We start from the raw sequence: 26,371 nt of genomic DNA, 5'->3' as shown, positions 1-26,371 counted from the left end.
ATCTACATGGTTAGTGCCTCAGTCCAAGCCCGAGCAGGTAGGTGACACAAGATCACACAGAGTGCGCAGTAGGCAGGAGAATTGAACTCTACCCTGAGGGGCTCAGTTTAACTTCTCTGTTTGTGATGCCCTGGAGTTGTTATGAAAGAAAATAATACTCAAAACAGGAATCATTCTGTAGGAAGGCACCACATGCAAGGAATGAAATGTCCCTAGCGGGGTAGCATTTTGCTGTGACAGCAATTGGCAGCAGAGGTGGCATGCTGAGGCTTTGAGATGTGCTTTATGTGGGAATTCTCCTAACAGGAATTGCTTCCAGAGGGTAGGACACACTGAGCTACTGAAAAGATGTTAAGTATAGGAAAGATAGCAAGTGTGGAGAAGTTTTAGAACAAAGGAAAGCAAACCTTAGCCTGTTTTATCTGTTCTGAAGAGTTTCCACATTGCAGCTCTGTAGCTTTTCCTTCTGTAGTTGCTTTACAAAGCGATTGCTAGATAAGTCACTCGATGAAGAATCGCTGGAGAAAACCAACATGGAACTGGCTCGCACATCTTTGTGATGGGGGCCAGATTTGTTAGTTAAATGTGAATGAAATCTCTTCCCATAGTGATTCAGAAGTGATAGGAGAGACAGTTTACAAACGGGAAAGCTCTGAGACAGAGACCTTTGGTATCTATTGCTCGTGAACTTTGCATCAAGATTCAAGGAGAAAGCACGCACATGCTTCCACTTTAAAACTTGCCGTGGGTACCAGGTACCCATGGATAATTTACAGCTGCTTTTTGTGCGAGTGTCTATGGAAAAGAATGAGTGTAAACTTGAAAGGTATAATCTACATGCATTATTTTCCTCTCCCGCCCAAAATGCGGCCCCGGGTACAACATGCTCCCTTCTAGCTGTACGACAGCCAATTTACCTGTGTAAATGACTCTGGAAAATGTCCTCCCCCATCCTACAGAATCACATTGGCTCACTGGTCGTTCACCAAGGGATCGCTATTCACTATTGTTGTTTACTACTAGACTGCCACTGGTCTGCTACAAACAACTGCTTCAATTAGATGAAGGACTGCAGTTGCTCACTGCTAGATTATCTTCGGCTGCTGGAGAAGGTAAGAGCTGAACCCCTGAACTATGGCTCTGGGAAAATCCTGGTCGATGAGTTTGAGTCTGACCTTTGCATCTAACGTAATTATTTTTCACTGTGCATCAATTTGTAAAAGCTAGATGGCAAACATTTTTCATTAGTTCTACTTTCTCTCTATCCCTTTTGAAACTTTTAATGCAGTCCAAATGATCAAAATGCTCTGCAACTCCAGAGATGACTGTGTTACTGTATGTTTTTGCTAAACTATAAAACCTATTAGGATTCCATATGAGTGAAAGCATTTATATATATATGCAAATTATAGTAGTGCATTCTGGCATGGATTAGGACTCCTTATCATCACTGTTTTACTATCCCTTACTTACTGTTTTCTTATCACTACAATTATGCTAGACTGATTTCTTAAAATGTATTTTTCAAAATGTTATTACATAACATAATGAGGTTGATATATGGCACCATTTGTCCTAAATTCGGACTTAGCCAGACAAACAGCAGGACTTAAAAATCCCTCAGTACTGACCAGCTCCAAATTACTCAGGATAACTTTTCATCTGACTAAAAGGTTATCTAGCTAACTCGGGAGCGGGGTAGGGTGTTCCAGGGAGGAGTCAGCTAACTGGCTGATAGGATCATGCATCAAAATGTGTTATGTGTTACGTTAACGTTAACGCATGCATTAACGCCATAGTGCATGCGAAAAATATAGTATCATGAGGCACGGATGCAAATTTTTGAGGTGGGCAGGATCAGGGAGGAGTTTAGGCGGGTTTTAGTTAAATTAGGGGCCATATCATGCAGTGCGATAGTATAACACATGCTACCACACGGTTTATCCCTGTTATAGAGTTCATCAAGCTAGGGTGAGAGAACATTGTAGAAATTTCATCTTTGTGAGACTTTCCTCACTCCAAATGACATCAAATCTTCACCAAGGTGTATTGTGCTGTTCATTCATACATCTCACTCTACATGCGAAACAGGCCCTTAAACCCTAAACCACCACTAACACCTCACCTCGACTTATCAGGTGGTCCTCCTATAGAGCTATAAATACTTAACTACTATGAGGAATTTGTAGATAGGTTCTCTTGCTATCTCTCTCTCTCCCCCTCAGATAGAAGATCCCAATAATTTTGTTACAGGAGAACAATGGTGAAAATATTTTTTTGTGATTTATTGCTGAAATACTAGTACAATAAAAAACAAAGAAATGAAAATAGGGAAATAGTACAAAACTGTTTCCTTGTATATTTAGCTCCTTGAGTTACACAATTGTGCAAAGTTTGTCCAGAGTTGTCAGACTATGGCCCAGACTATCCACAGTAAGATCACAGCCTAAGCAGTAAGGACAGAGCCATAAGCAGGATGCATATTAGCAATCAATAGACCAGAACGTTCAACAGATTAAAAAAATCAGAAAGGAAAATAGAGAGGCAAGTATTAGGGAGTGTACGATTAACTGTAAGAAGAATTGTTTGTCTCTCACTGTTGTTGCAAGCCTTGGAAACCATGGGTTTGGGATTTTATTTATTTATTTATTTGTGTTTCATTTCTTCCTGTAATTTCTTTGAGTTTCCATGATGGTTGTAGAGTTTTTTGGTTTTTTTTTTTAGTACTTTCTCGGTCGGAGCTGAAAGTGCTATAGCATTGAGTCAACCCATCCATGTGGGAACAGGATAGCTTCCGTTAAAGTTGAGGGGAGGCGGAATGCGAGCCTGGCTCCTACCCTATTGAAAACGGTCTGATAAGGGTGAGGCCATTTTCAATAGGGCAAAAGTTGAAAAGCTTGGTTTTCACCTCCTTCCTTGCAGGGCTGCAGCTAGGGGTAGGCGAGAGGGGTAGCTGCCCAGGGTGCAAAGTCCCCCTGGGGGACATAAAAAACGACTGAACTGAAAGTATGAGCTGGCGGCAGATGAAGACCCTGGAAAGTAAGAGGATGGAGGGAAAGAAGGCTGGGGATCAAATTAAGGGGTGGGTGAAGGGAGAGAGAAGTTGTGGGTGGGGGGGGGGGCACTAAAATATTTAGTTACTGCTCTGCTTCCTTGGTTTCCTTTTCTTTCCTGACTGTTTTATTCATCTGTTATCTTCCTGTGGTTTTCCCCAGGCTTTTTACATTTGCCGTGATCTTCTAATGTTGCTCGTGCTGGGGGGGGGGGGGGCTTCTAGCATCCTTCTCGGCACCAGAAACCAGAATGTACAATTTCCATTAAAAAGATGTCTTGGTGTTTTGTTTTGTTTTTTTACCCAGGATTTTAACCACCAGCCTTCTAATGACAAAATGCACAGCCCTGATTGCTTTCCCATGGAATATTGGGATGAGAATCTTGTGTTTTTATGGAATGAGCTTTGTGTATTCCTACCCCCACGCACACTCACATACACAATTTTTCCAGTCAATCTCTTGTGATTGAAGACTAGGCCAACTCCCTCTAAAGCTATGGATGGGGGCTGTCCAGCTGGCCAGTATTGTAATAACACTGTAAGTCCCACATGACACAGAAAGCAGGAGTTTAGCCAGCAACGGAAATGTCTTTTACTGAGCAGGACAGAAAGCTTGCCCGCCTCATCACTGTTTGTTTGTTTTTATTTTCTTTTGTCTAAATGACTTAAACTTTTTAAATATGTCTCTTGATTTGTATGTCAATTCGTACTCTGCTATGAACTGTGAAATATGCGGAATCTAAGATTTCTTAAATTAATTAAATTAATTAAAATACTGTTGCAGCAATTTTCAAAAGCAATTTACCTGCATTAAGTGATCTTAACAGTACCCAAATGTAATTTGCTGTGAAATGTCTGAAAGGCAGAATATACATGTAGATAAATAAATAAATTCAATGACATTTATTTTAGCAATTTCTAAAAGCCATTTAACACAGGTAAAGTGTATTCACTCATGTAAAACCCAGTTGTAAGCTTGCAAATGCTTCGAAAATCAAGCCTCTAGGTTTTAAAAACATATATACAGGGCTAGATGTGCTAAAGGATTTTTCCCATTTTGGAAAGAAGAGTGTAGTCCTTACTTGTCTGCTCGTGAGAGCCATGGATTCTGGATTCTGGTCAGCAGCTGATGAGGACCATCTGCTCCACTGTCATTCATATCAGTGCCAATCCCCCCCCATGCCCCTCTTGCTTCTTCCCAGCAAGACTACTGGGGGGGGGGGGGGCTGCTCAAGAAGACCAATTACTAAAATACACAAGAATCTGAACCCCTATAAGTTTAGGTTGCCCAAATGTTATGTAGAAGCTTTGCAAATATTGATGAACTCTGCTGCTCGAGTGATCTCAGGTTGCCCTCTTTCCACTCATATTTCCCCTGTTTTGCGTGAGTTGTATTGACTCCCCATTGAGTATTGGGTCCGTTTTAAGATCTTGTCTCTAGTTGTTAGGCTGGGTACTCACCATGGATTACTCTATCTAAAATAATTAATTAGTATATACCAACCCTTGTGTTCTAAATGTCAGTGGTTGCTAACACTCCCGAGCTTTAGTCAAGTATGCAGGAATCAGACCTTGAAATGGGCATTTTCCTGCATAGCATCCAGATTGTGGAATGCAGTCTCACTAGATTTGCACTTGATAAGTGATTATAAAAAATTTAGGAAGATCTTATCTTTTTAGTGAAGCCTTTATGTGATATTCTATTTTGCTGTTTTAATATTTGGTTTTATTTGTAAAATTGAATATGTTATTGTTGTAATCCACCTCGAACAATTTGTTTGTTAATGACTGCGGAATATTAAGATTTTGTAAATATATAAATAAACCTCAAGACCATCCAATTTCAGGGAAAAAAAAAAGAATAGTCAAGGCAAAAATAAAGTATAATAATATTTATTGACAGCACATAGGATATAGGCAATGATGCGGAAAAGAGTCATGTTTCTCGGTTTACTTATGCAGAGTCCAATGAAGCAGGGTATGATATACTGTTGAAATGGTAGAGGTCACAGTATAGTAATAACAGCAAATTATACTTACACAGCATTAGATGACAAACACATATTAACAGCAAAACTGCAGTAAACTTGATGGACACTAGATGTCAATGAATGCTAGCATCTCTCGAGTCACAATATACTTCTTGAACACTAACCATGACTGGTGCCCACTTTTTATCAAGCCTGATGAAAAAACATAAGAGAGGGGGTGGAAAACTCCACTACACAGTCTATATGGGGGAGGGGAAAAGTTTTCCAGGCTCCGGTTTCTATGCAGCACTGAGCTGCAGTTGCCAAATTAAAGGATTAGGATAAAAGCTTTTAAATGTTTTGATAGTTTGTGGCTTGCTAGGATATGCTGTAGGATGTCAGTCTTTCCCAGAAGGTACTTCTGCACAAAATCATACATGGAAAACTGATTCTTAAGTAAATTCACTTTGCCTGCCTCGTTTATCAGGTCTCATTCTTTCACAAGTTCACCCTTCTCTTCCCCGGCTGTGGATATTTCTGTCGTATTCCTTCCCTGCCAATACTCATTTTCCAACATTTTTCTCAAAAGAGCAAGTTCTGCAAAAGAAGCTTTCTTTGGTACAGAAATGTGCATATAGTTATGAAACTAATTTTCAACTCCATTTATATGCACAGAGCTTGGGTTTATGCACATCAGTGGCTTGCTACATAAGGGGGTTGGGCACATAAAAGCATATGTGCATGTGCATAACCCAATTTCATGCATATGTTTATGCGCACAAAACATAAGTATTTTGGTGGGCAAAGTTGGGATTTACGCTCATATTTTATATTGTTAAAAGTATGCACTTTATCCACACAAGTTACGCCCTGCAAAGAGCAGGTTGGATTGTGTGCATTCTTACTGAAAATGTTCAGAGCAAACTTATGCATAACCAATGCACTTTGGCAATAAATGAGTCATGCGGGGTGTTATAAAATTGCCCTCCCTTTGTTTTAACCCTACTTTCCTGTGTTGGGGGCCAATGAGACACGACAGGTAGGGTGGTTTTCAGCAGCGTGCCTAGGTGGGCATGTACATGCACAAGCTGAAGCAGGTAAAGTTACACCTGTCTTGCAAACTGTGCGGAAGGATCATGGGAAAGGTGGAGGCTGAGGGGGAACTAGGCCGGGAGCTTGTGCACTCTTCTACCCAAGATGGCAAATTACAAAGGAAGAAGACAGGCTATTCGGGATAAGGATATATATCTGGCAGGTGTGGCTGTTGGACTGGAGGTACTCAGTGGGACTGTATAACGGGGCAGAATAGCCTTTTTCGGCCAGCATTTACGATGTTACTATGTAACTACGTTCACTGAAAATGATGGTTGGGGGCAGAGAATGCTTGAGAAAGAATTGGTAGATGGACTGACACAAGCACGGGAGAAAGCACAGAGGATCCATGGACGCAAATAAGTCAAGAAAAGCCAGCCAGCATCTGAGAAAAGAAATTTGGCACACTGAATGGGCATTATGGCCCGTATCTGCTCTCATTATAAATGTTTTCTGTCTTTCCAGGTTTCCAGAAATGGAGCTTGAACAAAGAGGTCTGGCAGCTGAGGCTGCACCAAGGTGTGCGCTAGCCTGAGGTAAGTACACCCAAGTCATGTCAAGGACTTTTCAACAATTGTTTGTGCACAGTCAGGTCAATTTTAAAAGCGTTGCTCACGCAAAAATGCCCCATACGCGCAAGCAACGCGGATTTTGAAAAGCCACAAAATACGCGAATAGGAACCCGTGCGCGTGCGTGGAATAAGGGAGCAGGAAAGGGGCAGCGCACGGGCATTCCGAATTTTAAAAATGAAACCCATAGCATGCACACGCAATATATCCACGTAACTTTACTGCTGCTCCTGATGAGGAGCAAATCTGCAGATCCCGAGCTGCGTGGCTTAGAAGACAGGGTGAGGTGTCCGGGTCAACTGGGCAGCGTGTAGGATGTAGATCCAGAGGGGAGTCTGAAAGACCTCGCTATTAATGGGACAATCTGGTGGACTAATTGGAAAACTGGGAATGTTCCTTCCATGAGCATGTTTTAAAATTCGCTGACATGGGCATGTAAAAGCTGGCACGGTCCTATTAAACACACATGCGTGAAAGCTGTGCTGAAGTAACCTCTTATCTTAATGCGCGGTTGGTGCATTTTAAAACATATGTGTGTTAAGTGTGCGCACGATTACACATTCTAGCACATCCTCGCTCGTGCGCCCATATGTGCGTGTATGGTTGTGAACACACGCTTGTTTTAAAATCAACCTCAGTATGTGCAGCTTTGATATCCATCAGTTCGGGGCACTTTTGCATAAGAAAGATTTGTTGCTTGTGGCTCATGCACTAGTATTAGGGAAAATAGGTTCTTGGAATGCCCTTGACCAGGGTTGTCCAGCAGCAAGGTTAAAATGATTGCACTCTAAGCAAAATATGGCTGCATGTCTTATAGAAGGGAAGAAGAGTTCAGATCAAGTTACCCCCCATTCTCCGTTCACTGCGCTGGCTCCCTCTAGAGCAGAGAATTCAATTTAAGATTGACAATTTAAGATTGACAATTTAAGATTGACATAACATGTCTTCATGATGCCAAACCATTACATTAGGCAGAGCTGCTCTCATATTATGATCGTTGAGATCTTCCCAGTTAGCTTCACTGACAGTGCCAGCATATCTGATGCTGTGACCACCATGCAATAACTCAGAAGGGGGAGAACCTGTGGTCTAGGGGGTGACCTAGGAGTTTTAGTGCAAGAGTAGGTATTTAGAGCCAGGATATTTTTTGCATTTTTTTTTGGCCTTCTTTTATTTTTAGGATTAAGGTAGTGAGAGAATGTGGGGGACATAGAAGAAAAGGGGGAGCATGGGAGGTATAGGTATGGTGGGGAGATATGGTAGAGGGGTTGGAGGGGGGATTGGCTTTGTAGGGAGTTTATTGTTTGCCTATTGCATATTAAAAGAGTTGGGATTTTTAAGATTTAAGAAGACCACAATGTATATAATGTATTTTACTTGTTTGTTTGTGAAAGGTTTATTAAAAGTTCACTTAGAGAATAGCCTCTGCCAATAGCAATGGTAACATGGAATAGACTTAGTTTTTGGGTACTTGCCAGGTTCTTATGGCCTGGATTGGCCACTGTTGGAAACAGGATGCTGGGCTTGATGGACCCTTGGTCTGACCCAGTATGGCATTTTCTTATGTTCTTATTTCTTATGTTCAAAATGATGTGAAACAGGTAATCAAATTTGAAATATATAATAATGAAATCGATCAATAACCACGACTGCCTCTCTAGATGTCCCACCTCTGTGAAGGCTCCTTCAATATGCAGGTGCTTTGCAATGCCACAGGTCTCATAAGTTATTGCTTTACATTGCAGACCCCCTGCATGTTAAGGGGGGTGAAAGCTCGTTGTGGTAGCTGGCCACCCTCCGAGCTGGTGATCTGATCGCAATGTGTGTGCAGTCAGTCACCCTCCCAAGCTGATGGATGGCGAGCAATGCCATAAAATTCTGCCATAGTGTTGTAACTCTTGAGGAAAATAAATATACAGTATTGATTTATTTTCCTGAGAAGTATACTCACAAATCTGTAATATAGTGCAAGGTGGCTGACTGGCTTATTTCCACTCTGAGCCCAGAATGGTCTGAAAGCTGCCAGTGATGAAAAAGCCAGGGCTGTAGTAATTTTGGGGTGGACTGGCAAGGTGTGACCTCTCTGTGTGGAAAAAGCCATGGGTCCCCCTCCAACTGCAGGCACAGGTATAGAACAGTTTCCTTATTGAACCAAGCCTGCAATATCACTTTCTCCTCCAACAAGTCCAAAAACTGGGACCTGGGACTATATATCCTCTCCATGGGGTACCTTCTCCTCTGCTGCCCCTCCTTCTGCTGGTGCAGTTTCCACATAGTCCAAACATTAACAGCACTTATAGCAGGCTCTATAACTCTCCACCACCAGCTCACCCAGATCCTCCATCCAAACAACAGGCACATACACTCCCAAACAGCAGGTACATAGACTCTCAAGCAGCAATTACATGGTAGGCCTGGTACACTGGGTGTAAAAATACATTGTTTTGAGCTCTGGAAAATGTTATGTTCATTCTTAGCAATGCCTGTTGGAGATCTAGGAGACATTATAGCTGCTACTTTCGATTCTGCTCTCACTATTTTGCCAGTGATGAATGTTGGTTTGCTTTCCATGCTAAGTGTTATCATCCTCTTGAATTCTTTCTAAAGTTCTCCGATTTGGATCATAAGAACATAAGAACATAAGAAAATGCCATACTGGGTCAGACCAAGGGTCCATCAAGCCCAGCATCCTGTTTCCAACAGTGGCCAATCCAGGCCACAAGAACCTGGCAAGTACCCTGAAAATTATAAGGCAATGTAGTGACCATCAAACCCCACACATTCAACAGATTTGCTGTTCCAACTAATGTCCTGCTGAACCAGCTCATTGGCCATGGATAATACTGATTTAAGAAGTGTGTGCTGTTCCAGTAATGACACTACAACCAGTTCTTAGGACATAGAAAATACTGATCTAAAGAAGATACGCTATTCCAGTAATGGCCTTGCAACCAGTTGCTGATGATGATGCAAGAAGGTGCTATTCCTGAAATAATTCTGCAACCAGTGCATTGGCACCCTATAATAATAGTGTAAAAATGATTATGCAGGTCTATCGAGAATGCCACAACCTGTTTATTGGCCATTCTCATGTGGCAAGACATCCCTATATCTCATGACCCCCTCTCCTGAGGCAAAGTTTAATGTACAAAGCAAGATCACCAATTTGGGGTGTACCCTACTGTACAACAGATTTATAACGAGACCTGAAGCCAGAAAGAACTTAAATATTGATTGATTTTATGACACCCTGTATTATAAACTTGTTGGACAAGTTCAGTTGCAACTCTAACCCTACTCTGGATAGACAGAGGAAGACTAGGTCTGAACAAACCATCTGAGAAACATTAGCTGCAGCCACTTGCTCAACTCAATTCTGACATTGACTTTGTTCTTGTTGTTTTGTAACGGATGCAGGAAATTTTTCACAGCACACATTTAGAATGGTACAAACAACTTCCTGAGGTTAATAAAGCAGGCCACCTGCAAAACACTCCCAGCAGCAGAAGTTAATGTGCCAGACACCATGAAGAATGACAATGGTCTGACTGTGCTTCTGCCTTCCTTATTACTCATTCAAGAAAAACAACCTCCCTCCACCCCCCAAGTCCTCTGTAGGAAAAGAGGAGCGCAGACAGCTCTTGGCCACCTAAAGTGAAAATTAGCAATTAGAAAAACATCTTTCATTACTCTTTATCTGCTGCTCACGCTATGATTCATGATGTCTTCCCAAGGCCCCCACTGCTTCTGCATATGAAGATGCTCCAGCAGCCAGAGTCACACCCACTCACTCTCCCTTCCCTGCAGAGTTTCCATCCTAAGGGAAAGATCCTTCCATTGTTCCTCAGGCTTCAAGGCTTCAAGCTGCTTGGCATGAGGCAATGCCAAGTGACCCAGCTCAGCGTGTCGTTCTCCTCTGGCACAACATGCATTATGCCTGGCCCCTTCACAACAGCTGGAAGCAGGAAGTGGCTGAAAGTGTGTGCAATCTTTGCAACAGTGAAAAAAATACAAAGTACTGAAACTTGCAGTTTTCTCCTGTGACTGTACACGTTACTTCTTTTCTGATCAGCTTTAAGCTTTGCCGCTTAGTTTGAAAGTGCATGCATACAATCTTGCAGTGGGATGGATTCTCAGGATACCCATCATAGTCTCTTGTAGCGCAGTACAAACTGAAATCTGCCAGCCAATCAGACGGCTGCATCGCTGCTCAAAAAAATTCAGTCAGATAACAACTAAGATATAGGAACACAGCACAGGTAATCTCCTGTGCAAATTTAAAATCAGCAATAAAGATGTTTCTTTTCTTGGTTTCAAAGTTAGAATATTCCTGACAGGTTGAAAGTTACCACAACTTTTCTGAGTCTGCACCGAGTAGTCTTGGCTGGTGCAGATGTTTTCCTAACATTCCTTCAAATTAAATATCAAGTAGTAAATCTGATTTTCTTTGCGCGGCAGCAGCTGGAGAATTTTTTTTGGAAGGAAAACCTTCCAAGCTTGACTATATAAAGCTTTGGGGGTGTGGGATGGCTTGGGGGTAATTTAGGATTACATACTAACAGGTTTGATTTTTCTTACATATCTCCTCCTTTTTGCAGTGTGGGCTGGGAAATGACAGCATGAAGGTTATATTTTGGGGGTATTTAGTGCACCTGTTTAGCTAATTTCTATATTATGACTTCCTCAAATGTTTTATTTGAGATAGTCTGAAAATGATTATAAATATTTATTTTAATTAATTTATTATTATCCACATTCACAGGCAGCTTTTCCCACAAGCTCAAAGCAGCTTACAAATTAACATGCAAACCCAGTAACATCTGAAATACAGTGAAACAAACCAGGGCGTATCCATGTCACACAATCCAACTATAACCGTATGTAAAACAAACTGTAGTTTAAAAATAACAACAATGTGACAGTCAACAAACCAGCTCAGCGCGCAGAGAATCAGGGCTAGGAATCACTGCTGTGAAATAGGTAAAAACAAGAAGAAAGAACATTTTGAAATAAAAGGTTTAAAAAGTGAAGGCCACGCAAAATCTGTTTGGTTCCCTCATCCCTTAAGTAGTGCTGGCTCCGGTTGATAGAGTTAGGAGACCGGCACTAAGTAGCTTTCCCCCAGCCATCCTGTGTAACAGTTTCTGGCATGTGTGTGTGTTTACACAGAGAAAAAGGATTTTTCTTTTCATCATTCTCTGCCAGGAGCTGTAAAGATTTCTATGAATACAGCAAGCAAGCAAATGACTCAGATTATGGAAAACACATTTTCATGTTGACTTGTATATTATTGTAAAACAAATTGGGGTAGTATCTCAAACATAGATGACTTCGCTGCAGTGCCTTCGGGCTTTAGCGTAATTTAATGCATGAGTTGCCGTGGTTCCTCCAGATTGACATATGCACCATAGTCATCTGCCCCACCTCCACAGAGAAGCAAAAAAAAAAAAATTAGTATATGTGATGATTAAAAAACCTCCCCGGGAGCTGGTTAGTGCTGTATTGGCATATAGGTCAGTACAAACCATTTCTCCCAGCATTTCACCCATCATCTAGCAGCGCCTGCCTTTCTGGACTTGTAAACGCACCAAGTATTCTCTTATTCCTAAAGAATGTGAGAAGAAAAAGGGAGCAAATTCCCTCAGCGGAGTTGTGGTTTCGGAGATGTTGTAGTGGAACTTAATTGCTGGGAAATAAAAAATAAATAAATATGAAGGTATATAAATTGATTGCCTCTCTCCTTGGAGACCCCTGAGAAAGGAAGCTAGCTTCATTCATAGTCATTTAAGGAAACAGCTCATCCTAGGAAAAGTCGCTCACAGGGTCACAAGATCCTGCAATCACCCTTCCTTCTTAGGACAGGCCTGAAACTGTGTGTGTTCTTTTATTTTAAATTGTGTATTTGGCCCAGCAGATTCCTCCTGCTCCTCTTGGTTTCCAGATCAATCAGAACTAGACTCAATTGGGCAAAGACACTGTGATCCTTAATTTGCAACTGCCTGAGGTATTTTTGCTATTTTTATGACCTTCCCTAGACCAGCCATTGCAGTGATGGCCCTTGGCTAAGAGCCTCGGACCACAATTCTCACCAGACCCTGTCCCCTTATACCTTATTTCCAGCCAGTGTCACCATCGATCAATGGCCAAGACTTCCTTTCCCACCAAAGGGGTTGTGAACGCTGCTTTTGCAGCATCCCTAGCTATCCCAGCAATCATACTTTGGCCTTTCAAACACCAGTGTACGGCAACATTGCTGAGCCACTGGGTGTTCTTGGTGTGAGGGAGGGTCCAGCAGGCAAACTTTACAGTAAAGCTTCACATTTTTCCACCTAATGCAGAAAGAAAAAGGGAAGTTGGAAAAGACTGAACAGAGCCCTGTGCCACTGGGATGTGCATTTTCGATCTATAGTACAGAAGTCCAGCACTCCTACTGGTCCTGGAGAAAACTGACGAAGGGACTTGCGTGATCTCAGAAGCTCGTGCATTGCAGCTTCTTTGGCTAATTCAGCTCTTGTGTTGGTGTAAGAAGAAAGTATTTCAACTTGCAGGGAATGCATGCATTTTGATCCAACCAGCGTGCACCTGGAAATAAGAGATAGCCAAAGCTAAGTCAATTCTAAATCCCCGTTCCATCATGGTGCGTTCCTGAGGGCCAGGAGAGCCAGCCCTCAGTAAATAAGGCACTTTGCCATGCAGATATAATACAAAGTTGTCTTTCGCAAACAGGATAGGGAGGCTTTTCGTGGTTTGTCACTCTGTCTCTTGTGAGTTGCATCATATAACTCCTGTTTTGCCAGTAGACAAGCCTCACTGCTGCTGTGCATGCTGATAAACCCTAAAAGCACAAAATGTGCTAATCGGCGTCAGCTGATTCTCCTTCCAGTTGCTGTGCAGGAGAGTCCCGTTTCAGCAATGGTTGCTGAACAGAAGTGTTAGGACAATGTGTGCTTGTTTGCGTGCCTGGATTATTTTATTTCATTTTTGCATTTTCCCCCTCCAGTCTTGTCTTAAGCCTCAAAAAGTATGATGTGGACAGCACAGGGACTCAAACCAGCCACTTGATGGCCAGAAGGAGCTGCCACAGTAACACAGCCGCTGCCATCCATTCCACTCTCCCTCCTAGGATTTGAGGCCATCATCTTCATAGCACCCCAGGCCTAAGTGGCCCGAGGATTTGAACCTGGGGTGTGTGGCATTGCACTGTGGGTCGACCCCATGTTATTCTTTCATCCTTCCATTGTGGTTTTGGAAACACATTTTTGGATCTGCTGGCTACCTCTGAATTGCTCTGAATAGTGTTGGTCAGGCCCTATCTCTAAGAGTTCTGAGATTTGTAGTTATGTTTTTTTGTTTTTTTGGGTTTCTTTTGCCAGCACAGAGCACAGGATTGCAAATACTGGAGGGACTGAGCCAGAAGCTTTGCACAAGCAATATATGGCTGCATTCGGGGCCCGTTATCCAGGCTGACCATTTCTGATGAATAAACCCTGACATGCCAGCAAAGTTTCAGCACATCACAGAATCCATTCCAAAATACTTATGAGTAGATGTTATAAAACCAGAACTGGGTCCAGTGTGCCCCCCAGGGGGCTTGGAATCAGTTGGTGTGTCTGAGTTCTCTATGTGGTAGGCAGATTATCATACATTACAAAGATATTCCGGTTTGCAGGCCATGAGATGCTCAATTTATAGCCTCCATAGTTTTTGTGTGCAGTGTGAAAGTATAAGCCCTTTAAGCAGATCTAGAAAGATTTGTCCATGCAGTCATGAGGTTTTGGGGGCTTTAACTTAAGTAATGGGGTTTCCAATAGGTCAACACAGTCTGCACCTTCTCCTCTATTCTGGACGTGAGAAAAGGCTTATGTTGGATGCCATGTGAAGGCTTGTGCAGATCTCACGTGTAAAAGGAGAAGGATGAGACAAATCACTCTCTTAATTAGAATTCTCCTTAGAATTACAGTGCATGAAATAAAACAAACATACAAACCAACATTTGTGATGATGCATTTCCTGTATGGTAGACTTTTTTTTTCCAGACATCTGATATTCTGCTTTTATCCAAAATTGGTCTCAAAGCTGATTATAATTAAATAAGGATGGCTAGTAGGAATACAAAAGACACATTCGTTCAAGGATCATGCACTATTCTGTTGAGTCAGTCTCAGACAGGCATAGTGGGTATTTCTATCACTAGCAAATAGATTGGTGAAAGGCCTGAGTGAACATCCATGCCTTTGCAAATGAGTGGTATATACCAGCCCCCTGACTGATGAAAAAATGATCTGTGAACCAATAAGCAGAAATGGATTTTCACCCACAATCTAAGCATCTGCCATTGGGGATGCAGTTTGTTGGATCACAGTCTGAAATCAGGTTAAAATTAATCCAGATCCCATGAAAAAGAGCAAGGGCAGGTTTAGCAAGATGCACAAACGTCTTCTGTGAAAGATCCATTGTATTCCTGGGGCACTATTTTTTTAAATTCAGAGGGAAAATATATATATATTTTTTTATCCAGCGCTGAATATACCAACAAATATTATCTTGGTCCCTGGTGAAATTTTTACAGAACAGAGGCCAATCTGTTCAGTTTTCTCAGTCCAAAGATAGGTTTATGAGCAAGGTTCAAGCATTTATTAGTTCTGAGAACAACTCCATCTCTCCCCAACAAAAAATTCTGGAGGAGGACATTTCCACTTTCCTTGTTGAATGATGATTGTTGTTTAAATGCCACCTGGTTTTTTTGTTCATTTTTTTCTCTTCTAACTGCTTTTGTTAACTGGGTGTGCCTTGCTCTCTACTTATGTCAACAGATGTTTTTACAAGTTTCTGATACTTTTTTGGAGTTGAAAAATAGATTACCCGGGCCAACACGCTATCAGGTAAGAGATTCTTCTCTGGTTTGAATAGGCGTAAGGGGCATAAGCGCTGGGTTCATGACCTGAAAACCAGTCCTGTGTGCCCCACCTGTGATGAAATAAGAATTGAACATCAAGGGGAAAATTACCCAAATCCCGGTTCAGCGTTTCAAAAACCTGCAGTCCACACCCTGAACTTTCATGGAGGGAAAAACCCCATGCTTCGTTTTTCTATGGTGTTTGCCATACTTATGCAGAGGAGAGGAAAGCTCAGAAGCCGGGATCTTGGTAGGCTAACAAATGCAGAGAACTTTGTGTTTTTGATCAAGTGGAGTCCCCACCATTGAAAAATATATTTGCGAATTTGCTATTAAGTAAAGAACTGCTTACAATGAAAAAATGTATTTTTGCTTGTGTGGGTTGAACCTGACATGGAGAATACAGATGAAGCAAACGGTTTTCTATGAAGGATAAATAGACACGCTCACTGAGGAACATCCATGCAGTTTGGGATCCTTTCATCAATTCTTTGTCAAAAGCTGAGCTCCCTTTCTGCCGGGACCACCTCTATTTACGTTCACTTATTGTAGAAGTACAAGAAACGGGTTAATTTAGTCACAGTTTTGTTTTTTTTTACGTAAGGAATTTACATGAACCTTGTTAGTGGTTCAGATTGCAAGACTCCTTCTTGGTGAAATTATTTGGCTGCTGCGAAAAGAAAAAGTCAGTACTAGTTGACTTAAAAAATGAATATTAGATTGTTCCAGGTTCTGCACTTTGCATTCTCTTCAAAGAATCACTTTCGGTCTCTTTTTGACTGGAGTCCCAGCACAGGACCTGAGCTATGAGCTAAGAGGGCCCTCTGGCTGAGAGTGAGAGTTTGCATACTGTGCGGCGTGAGGGGTTGGAGTTTTTAACGCTGTTGGGGGACATGGTGCAGTGACCATTGCCAAGTCGGTAATATTAAACCTCCTTCCCAAAAAATAAACAAAAAATGTTGCCACTGAAAAGAGAGGAATCTTGGCCCAGGTGAAGGCTGCTCAATCAGTCTTCTTGCCTTAGGAATGAAAGTGGTCCATTCTTGGCCACAAGATGGCACAAGAAGCCTCTGATTAGTTTAATCCGCACAAAAGGTGCACTAAGCCAAGGACTGAAGCCAGCATTATTGTTATTTTTTTTATTTAACCTGCCAGTTATCTCCTACTCCTTTGGTCTTCCAGCTCAGCTGGAACCAGGGCTGTGAACTGGCACCATGAGTCTTCATTTGCAACTCCTTGATTTTTGCCTTATTTTATATCCCCTCCTAGCTTGCTGTTGTCCAGCCATTGCAGCCATAGCGTTCAGGCATGGGCCATTCATCAGGGCTCCATCCAGAACCCTGTAGGTAGGTATCGGCACTGTCCAGCCACTAGGTGTCACCCTTACACAATAACTTTTCCCACACCATTCCCATTCCTGGCTCGCCTAGGGATTGGAAGATCTGAGCCAGTAATCGGACCCAGGCCCCTTGCTGAGCCATCCAGCTGTCGCTAGGATTCAACATTATTCTTTATTAATACATTCATTGGGAATTCCTGCTCACAGATAAGCAGTACAAAGGGAGATGATGGTAGAGAAAACAAATCTCCCATCTTTCTTCTTGATTAAAATATAAGACCTGACAATCAAACAATTTCCCTTTGTGCTTTCGGGGAAAAAAAAAAGGTAAATTGGTTCCATATTTGCCATAAGCTCCAATAGAAAAGAAATTTTTCCTCTTTTTTTTTTTCTTTCTCTTTTTGACTTCTGACGTCTCACTTCCCGTTCTCTCCTCCTCGCTTCTTCAGAATTCAGCAGATCTTCAACCAGAGGCCGCCTGAAGGTGAAAACTTCTCCACGCTGTCAGCTTGGGACCTGGAATCTCCCTTCTTTGCTCTCCTTCGTTCTTGCCTGTGCGTAACAGTCAACAATGCTCTTCCAAGTACAACAACTTCTAGAACAGTTGTGTGCTGCCAGCATCTTATCCAGGGGCTCTCACCAGCTCCGTTCCACTTGGGTGTGACATTCCCTCTTCTCCCCAAATTATTTAACCCTCCACCCATTCTCCCTATCGAACAAAAAAGTAAATTGTACCAAGAACATAGAGTAGCTTAATTCTGACATTTCTATTCCAGTCAAGGGATTCCTGGCATAAGAATTACCTAAAATTATTGCACATGAGTTTTTGAAACCGCAGAGGACTCTCCTTCAGATGTCACATCAAAGACATTTACATTTAAAAACAGGACCTAGGTGGTCTTGTTAGTACAATATTTTTGGATAATACTTTAATCCAAGAACTATCACAACCTACAGAAAAACCAGTTTACGCCCAAAGCCATGAATCTATTAGATCACTTTGTTATATATTCCAGTGAGTAAACTGAAAAATAAAATGCTTTACTCTACTTTTGTTGTCTGGATGAGGATTTTTGTCTAATAGAGAAGGTCCTGGTCTCTTTTTAAAGCTTTCTTCCAGCTCCTCCCCTACTGTCCCCAGACAAAGAGATTAGTGTAGGTGGAGGGTAAGGGGTTGTATCATGGAGCAGAGTAGCTCTTCTGTGCTCTGCTCTACACAACAGACTTCCCTCCTTTCTCTGCAAGTTATAGCAGGGGAGGGGAAATGAAAAGAAGGAAAGGGCTGGATTAGGGACCAGATTATGAGTAGATCTGCTCTGCTCTGTCCATGCCAGCCTCACTCCACCTCTTCTGTTCCTTGCTTGGAACTGGAAGGGCAGGAGAAGGAAGCAGAGTGCTATTCTCAGTTGAGTGACATTTGGGGCACTAGCCTACACAGTTGTGGCATGAGCCCTATGTGCCAATGGCTATCAATGCCTCTGGAGGAAGTGAAGTGAAGGTAAGAAGCATAAGGAGAAAATCTAAACAGGATGGGAGAAGAAAAAGTATGATTATTTTTTCAATATATGTGTAAAGAATACGGTCTCTTTCTGCCTGAGTAACTTTACTCTAAGGAACCAGTTGTTTCTTAATTCCATTCTGCAAAGTACAGACTGCTTTATTGATTTTTCCTCAAGGATACAGAAAAATGTATTTTCATTTTAACATCATCTAGCAACATGGTAGAAAGTGGCAAAAATGTGGGTCATGCTGTAGATGGCTCCTGCATCTTCATGTGTTTGGTTTTGTTTATTGATAATTTAGCTTCCCTGTACAAGCCTCTCCAAGCGTGCAGTCAGCAGATATTGTTAGTGCGTGGGTCTGTGCCTTCCACCTCTGCATGCCTGGCTTTCTGCAAGGAGATGGGCTGAAAAAGTCCAATTCCACATAATCACTTGAATACTTATTTAATATTCCGCTATTGGCACTTCAAAATGGATTACATTCAGGTACTGTATTTCTCTGTACCCAGAAGGCTCACAATCTAAGTTTGTCAAAATGGTCGCTGGATTTGAACTCTTGTGTTGCTGGTGCAGAGAGCCCACTGCTCTAACCACAAGGCCATGCCTCCACTTATCATGCACTTCCGTTTATTGAACTGCAGTCAGAGAGCTGAGGAAAATGGAAATTTAGGATGGGGAAATAATTTTTCTCTTTCCACCGTTATAGATGCAATGGGTGGGTTTTTTTTTTTTGTCTTCCTTTGGATTACCACAAAAAGAGAACTGTTAGTCAGTTAGAAGACACTGTAATCTGTGGACCTGTCAGGCGGGTGACTCTTTTCCCCTAATTTAAGTGGAATGCTTTAACAAGCTCTTGGGTTAAAATACATATACTTTGCACAGGTGAGGGGCAGAAATCTTGGTTCTTTTCTTCCCCCTTCCCCCCCCCCCATATTACACAAACAGGTTTTGCTGCTGCTGTTATTATTATTATGTTTCTTAAGCGTTGCTGGCCTATTACCAGGGTATTCCAGTTCTGGCATCCACCTCAGTGCTTTTTTTTTTTTTTTTCACCCTGCAGTTTCCTGCTGCTTATTTATGGAATCAGAACCTTTCTCTATTGGGAACAGCACCATTAGTCTTCATTCACAACTATCCAGGGATTTCTACCCTAGTTTATATCCCTTCCCATCTCAGCTCAGCCCAATCAAAGCAGTGTACTCAGCCAGGAAGGGGGGGGGGGGGGGAGCCACAAACCACAGCTCTCTCCAGAGCCAAGCTAAGGTGGTCCCTGAATCTGGCCACCAGGAGTCACTGCAGAGCAGTGACTGGGACATCCTTTCCCGAGCAGCTGTAAGCACTGCCATCGCAGTGCCCCCAGCTAGCCCGAGGAGCAGACTCCCTGCGTCAGAAATCGAACACAAGTCCTCTGCAGTGGCCAGGGTGCAGTGCCGGCACTGAGATCCACCAGGCTAGCCCCTCCTCCAGTGCATTGCCTAGGGAAATAAGAACCGCATCTTCCTGAATGCGATAGCGTAAAACCAGGACTGGATCTAGCTATTGGTTAAAACCTGGAGTCAGTTTACTGCATTTTTACATTTAAAAATGAACCTGGACCTGGGCTGAAAGTCATTTCCTTCTTCTATTCCTCCACATTATTTACAGCCCATTAAAATCTGTAAAAGGCAGAAAAATGGCTTCAAATCAACAAGAGCCATTATACCCTTGGCCCTAACAATTTTTTTCCACATCATCCATGGAAAATCTCAGTGCTTTTTTTTTTTCTTTAAAATGTTTAGTTAAAGGGAAAAGGATTGCTTTTAGGATGCATTTCTCAAAAACATCCAAACAACGAGCTTGGACCCTTTTGAAAGGAACTAATTCTTGTGCTCCCAAGTGACTCCATAATTTACGAGGCTGCCAGTGTGACTGCCCCTGGGAAAATGAACGTCGCACACTGAAATATGAGAGGCCGGTGGAAGGGTCTGGTTTAAATCAGAGGGAGCATCTCGGACTTTTCTCTTGCGGGTCCAGCAGCCGCTGATTTGGTTACTACTTCCAGCGGCAGGAAGGGAAGACCTGTTGCGTCGGTTGGGTGGTCTTCTCCTTGTGGCTGTTGCCTGATGCGCTTCACGAGCGACGGACAATCGGAAACCCTCTCGGGGCTGCCACTGCATCTCCTGTGATGCCAGGAGCCAACTCAAATGATAAATTCTCAGCCAGCAGGGTCAGACCTAAATTTATTACAGGTAGTGGTATTCAGGAGCTCCTCTCAGTCAGGGCATCTTGGGACAAAATACATACAAGTATGATGGTTCCTACCCCCAAAGAGCTTACAGTTTATCTGGGCACTTGATTTAGCAGAAGACAAAATGACTTTACCAGGCTCACAGCATGCACCCTTCTCAGCAGTAGGAATCAAATTTGTGGGTCTTTTTTTTTTTTCCTAGCCCACTGCTTTAATCACTAGGCCACAGCTCCATTTTCTGAGTGCAAATCAATGTTTCTCAATCAGTGTGTCTTCAGATCTGATCAGGTGTGCCGTGGAAAAGTCACCACCGCCTGATGCTCTGATCCAGGCCTGCACTTAGGCTGTGCTCTCCGCACCTTGCAGCTGAGGCTCTTAAAGTGATAGGAGCTCCTTTCTGAGAAGATGTGTCTCTCCTAGTTTTAAAGTTTGGAAGAGAGACTGGTGGGGAGCTTCACTGCTCCTATTCTGACCGTATAAGCTCCCCCCCCCCCCCCCCCATGTCTCTGCTGCCTGCTCCATGGAGGTTGGGACGCCGCTCGGCACATGTGTTAATGTCCGTGTGCCTTGTGCTTGAAAAGGTTGGGGAACACCGGCGCAAATGGTTGTTGTAAATCTGACCCAAGCTTAAGAGCATTCACCCAACTTGGTTTTACGCGCACTTTTTCGCTTAAATTTACCCAGCTACCTTTAGCCGGATAACATTCAAATCTAACTGGTTATGTTTGATTATTACTGGTTAGCTCTGAACGTTATATTCAAAATATAGCCGGTTAAGTGGCAGCAAAAGATAACTAAAAAAAAAAAAACCCCTTCAGACCCACTCCTGCAGCCCCCCCGCCCAGAAAACACTTTAAAAAATGTACACATAGTACCTGATTCTCCCCCCCCCCCCCCCCCCCACCAAATAAAAAAAAAAAAAAAAGCAGCGTGCACTAGCTCTCGGAGGCTGAAAGGAGGAAAAAGAAACGAGACAGGCTAAATCTGTTTTTGATCCAGTGCCCCATGCTGTGTAGCCTGCTGCGTCCACATTTCATGTGCCTGATGCTCGCTTGCCGTTCACTCTGGTGGCAGGCAAACACTTGCACGCTTGGGCACACTTCCAGTTGACCTTATCAGCATATTTTTACTGTACAGTACAGGATCTGCAGCACTGCAGAGATAAAGAAGACATAGTAGACATTAACTTTTGCATTCCTTGTCCCTGCACCGCATGGAGGGTGGAGAGCAGCTGCACCGCTGCTCTGCTTGATTGTTGACATGAAGATGGGTGAGAGAAATATTTGATTGCATTTTATCTGCAATGCCTAAGTAGCGAGCTCTCAGCCTATGGCTGCTCTCTTCTGCCCTTATTTACAATACACATTTTGTACTTTAGTTTTCTAAAGTTTGAGGAGAGAAGAGAAAATCTGCTTGCACGGTTTCTAATAAGGAAAGTCCATGGTAGAAAGTTCCCACATTATTATATCTCCTTGTGTACACAACCAAAGCCTGTCGGATTATCTCAGAAGTTAAACATTACTTGCTGCAGAGTGCTAGAAGTACGGAGAGGGAAGTGGACTGCAGAGCTTCAGGGATTGTACATTACATCGGGAATCCCCCACATCACAGTCAATTTCTAATTAAACCATTCCAGTTTCATTACAAGGGTTCTATGCTGGTGGACTACTATATGTTAATAGATTAGGGTGATTTTCAAAGAGTTTAGATACCTAACAGGCAACTAAATTGGCCCCTTTGAAAACTGACTACTGCTAGGCGTCTAAATTTAAGTGCCTGTTTTCATTAGGAACCAAAAATCTGGGCCTGGATTTTCTAAGGTCGCAGGGGGGTGGGCCAGCGAAATGGGGGGCGGGCCAGCGAAGCGGGGGGGGCGGGCCTGTGAAAGCCAGCAGCGATCGCACCTACGCGGTGCTGTCATTGCCGGCTTTCGCACCCAGTAGCGCCATCGTAAAAGGTGATGTTATTGGGCTCGAAACTGGCGGAAAAAAGGGCCCTTGCTTTTTTGCCGTCAGCGATGTCTTTGCACAGTCTGTCCCGGTGCCGCCCCGACGACTCCTCTCCACCCCCATTTAGTAATCGCTTTTGAAAATGACCCCCTATGGGTGCGGAATTAGAGTAGAAAAGAAAGTTAGGTCCCTAGCATTGATTTTCAGTGCTAGGCATCTAAATATAGTGCCTAAATCTAGGCAAATAATCTGCATTCCTAAACTTATGGAGCTAAGTTTTAGGTTCCTAAATTTAGGGAATTTTGAATCAAAAACATATGTGTTTAAGTTTGGCTGAAATTCACCTAAATTTAAGTGCCTAAAATGTAGGGACCTAGGTGAAGCACTGAGTGCTTTTTTAATTGCCGTCATAAAGCATAGAAGGTCTTATTATTTATTTAAGTTTTTATTCCATAAACAAAGAATAAAGGAAAGTCCTTTTTGAATAAGTCCCAGAGTGCAGATCCTAGAGACTTTCCATTCTTTGTTGTTCACTGTCTGACGTCAAACAAGAGGATGTTGGAGAGATACCCACAGCAGAAGCATTCTAGGATGGTAACAATTGAGAGGAACTGAAGCAAATCACTGTGAAACTAGATGACAAATTAAAGCGTAACAAAATACCAGGACTGGATGCATAATCAGCTGAAGGTGTGACTCCGACCTCAAGAGCAGACAGTGTGCAATCAAGGCATGTCTGGTAGATTCCATCAAAACCAGAGACAGATATCTTCTGCCTGTATCGGCCACCTTCCCCCTTCAACTGAGCTGTCACGTGCTGGTGGCCAGCAGGACTTGAACGGGAAATACAAAGGCACACACTAAGGCAATGTAGGACCAAACCAGAGACACAAAGGCACCCACAGAAACAGAGTAGGACCACTGCAGGAAAACCTGGAAGTTCTAAGGCGCCCACAGAAGCAGAAACACTGCAGGAGGGCTGGAAGAGCAACACACATGTTATAATAACAGGATTACCACAGGAAGATCAGGGAACACAAAGTATAAGACTGAGCAGGAACACTGGATGCAGGAAGCAATCTAGCACCACGATTAGGACCATGAACTACAGGACCATGCACTGGCAAAGTGTAGTTTGGAAGATGGCTGCCATCAGGAAGAGGGGGTCATAGGGCTAGGAGGACAAACCAGATAGTCCCAGAGGCCCATAGTGGCCTTCTACTGGTGGGAGGTACCACTGGGACCTCATTGTATTCACCCCAGAGTTCTTAAAGGATTAAAAAATGAAATTGCAGACCTATTACAGGCATAAATCAAAACAAATAAAATAATCCATAATCTATCATTAAAATCAGGGACAGCAAGGTGGCAATGTAACACCAATTTTTTAAAAGGGTTGCTGGAGTGGTCCAGGAAACTATAGACCAGTGAGCCTGATGTCTGTGCCAGGCAAAATGATGGAAGCAATTCTTAAAAACAAAATTACTGTTCATATGGCTTGAGACAGCTTAATAGAGTAGAGCCAACATGGATTTAGCATAGGGAAATCTTGCCTTAGAAATCTATTTAATTTCTTTTTTATAAAGGTAATAAAGAAGTAGATTAGACTGAACTGGATGATATAGTGTATCTGGACTTTCAAAAGGCATTTAACAAGGTTCCTCATGAGAGATTCCTCAGGAAATTAAAAAGTCATGGGATAGGAGGCAATGTCTTACTGTGGATTGGTAACTGATTAAAAGACAGGAAATGGAGAGCAGTCTTAGTGCTCCAAGGATTTGTACTGGGACTTGTTCATTAATGATCTGGAAAAGGGTGCAAAGAGTGAGGTAATCACATTTGCAGATGATCCCCGGGCCATATCTTCCATTCCTCAGCTGGGGATGCTTCAGAGGCAGGCATTCATAGCCCTGGGAAGGAGGGTGGCATGGCCATTGCCTAAGAGTGACATCTAGGGGCTGGATTCAGGTTTCATGATTGCAGGCTTCCAAAAGGAGTCCTAGTACATAGCCCCTGTCCCTGCAATGACTGGTCTATATGTAAGCTGGGATAGGCTATATAATAAGGGGAAAAAAACATCTCAGGGGAGTTGCAAATGAAGGCTCCTGGCACCAGATTCCAATCCTGGTTCCAACTGAGCTGGAATATTGTCAAGTACAAAGGAACAGGAGAAAACCATCAAGTCAAAAAAAAAAAAGATTTGCAGGGAAGTGCCACCTGTCTGGAAATCAGCAACACTGTCCAGAAGTTCCTGAGGGTGTTCCTACCCTCCCCATGTCATCAGAGGGCTGCCGGGACCATAAAAGGTCAGCGACTGTTGAACCTTGATAGGGAGTGCTGCCTGCTTGGACATTGGCAATGCAGACTGGGGGTTCCTGAGGATGTTCCTGTCCTCCCCACATCATTACAGGGCTGCCGAGGCCATAAAAGGCCAGTGATTGCAGCATCTTGATGGGGACTGCTGCCTTCCTGGATATTGGCGACACTGGCTGAAGGTTCCCTAGGGTGGAACACCCTCCCCACATCATCATCTTCTTATATGAGTGCTGGGGTTGGTGCAGTGGATGCATGTGTTGGGTTCAGGCCGGAGCTACCAGGTGTGCATATCATCCAATTGCATAAGGCGGCACACCCAGAGGGGCAGCAGAAGAAGAAGTCCGTGAGGCCACCGGTGGACCCTATTCCACCGACAGCCAAGAAGAGGAAGAGGTCCGTGAAACCACCAGTAGATGACATCCCACTGGTTGCCCGAAAGTAGAGGAGGCTCGCGAGGCTGCCAGTGGACTCTATCCCACCAGTGGCCTGGAAGATGAAAAGGTCCTTAAGGCTGCCAGAGGACCTCATCCCACCAATGGCCTGGAAGAAGAGGAGGCCAGCAAGGCCGCAAGTGGACTCGATCCTACCAATGGCCCAGGAGAGGATGAGGGCCACAAGGTCACTAGTGGACCCCATTTCACTAGTGGCCAAAGAAAGAATAAGGAGCCCGTTCTCCTACTCCTCCTCGGTGCCGGCGTTCACTGTCCAAAACATGTGAAACTAGCACATGTTCTATGCTGATCTCATGATGCACATAGATTGATTTATATTCCTTGATTTTATTGTTTGATTAATGATTTCTCCATTGCTTCATTGCATACAGGGTCTGGCTTGTTGCTGTTTCCAGTTCAGTTTCTATTTATAATTTATAGTCTCTTTATTCTGTATTTGGTGAAGGAGAGTCTGTGTTCTGCATGTTTAACAGAGGTGGATTATTCTGTATTTAAAAACAAACAAACAAATGTTTCCACTAAAATTGATGCTATGTTAGGGTACTTGAGGGGTCCTTTCTATGAGGGTTAAAGAACTTTCTCAAAAGTTTGTTGACATGGATGGTAAATTAAGAGATATTCAAGGGAAATGTGATTTTTTTTACAAAATAATCAAATTCTACATTGTAAGTTAGAGAATATGGATAATTATATGCAAAGGTTTAATCTTTAGGTTCCTCAACTCTCCGGTTGTCCCCTATGGAGATGTGGAGAAAATTCTATCCAGATTTTTTAAAAGTTTCTAAAGAACATATTCCATCAATTGTTAAATTGTTATATACCCTCCCTAGTTCCACCTGCAGCCACCTCCATTCCTCAGTTGAATGTACCAGCTTTAGAACTAGATCTTTCTCACTTCTTGGAGCATTCCAGCTCTGAAAGTTTGGAAAGATCTACTCTTTTAGTTACCTATGCCTGTGAAAAAGATAACGACTGGATCTTGAGACTCTTTTTCTGTCCTAGAGAC

General features: G+C 42.9%; 1 protein-coding gene across 2 annotated transcripts in view; it reads left to right on the top strand.

Annotated features, from left to right (window-relative positions):
• Positions 1–26,371, top strand: part of IL12B (interleukin 12B) — a 131,496-nt gene that overhangs the window by 50,848 nt on the left and 54,277 nt on the right. For both annotated transcript variants that reach the window (XM_029583782.1, XM_029583783.1), the window contains exon 2: positions 6,580–6,650. The gene's annotated coding sequence lies outside the window, so the exon portion shown is untranslated. The remainder of the gene's footprint in view (positions 1–6,579; positions 6,651–26,371) is intronic.

This window comes from Rhinatrema bivittatum, chromosome 18 (assembly GCF_901001135.1).
Source record: "Rhinatrema bivittatum chromosome 18, aRhiBiv1.1, whole genome shotgun sequence".
In the NCBI taxonomy this organism is placed as follows: domain Eukaryota; kingdom Metazoa; phylum Chordata; class Amphibia; order Gymnophiona; family Rhinatrematidae; genus Rhinatrema; species Rhinatrema bivittatum.
This window is presented reverse-complemented; position numbering and strand designations above follow the sequence as displayed.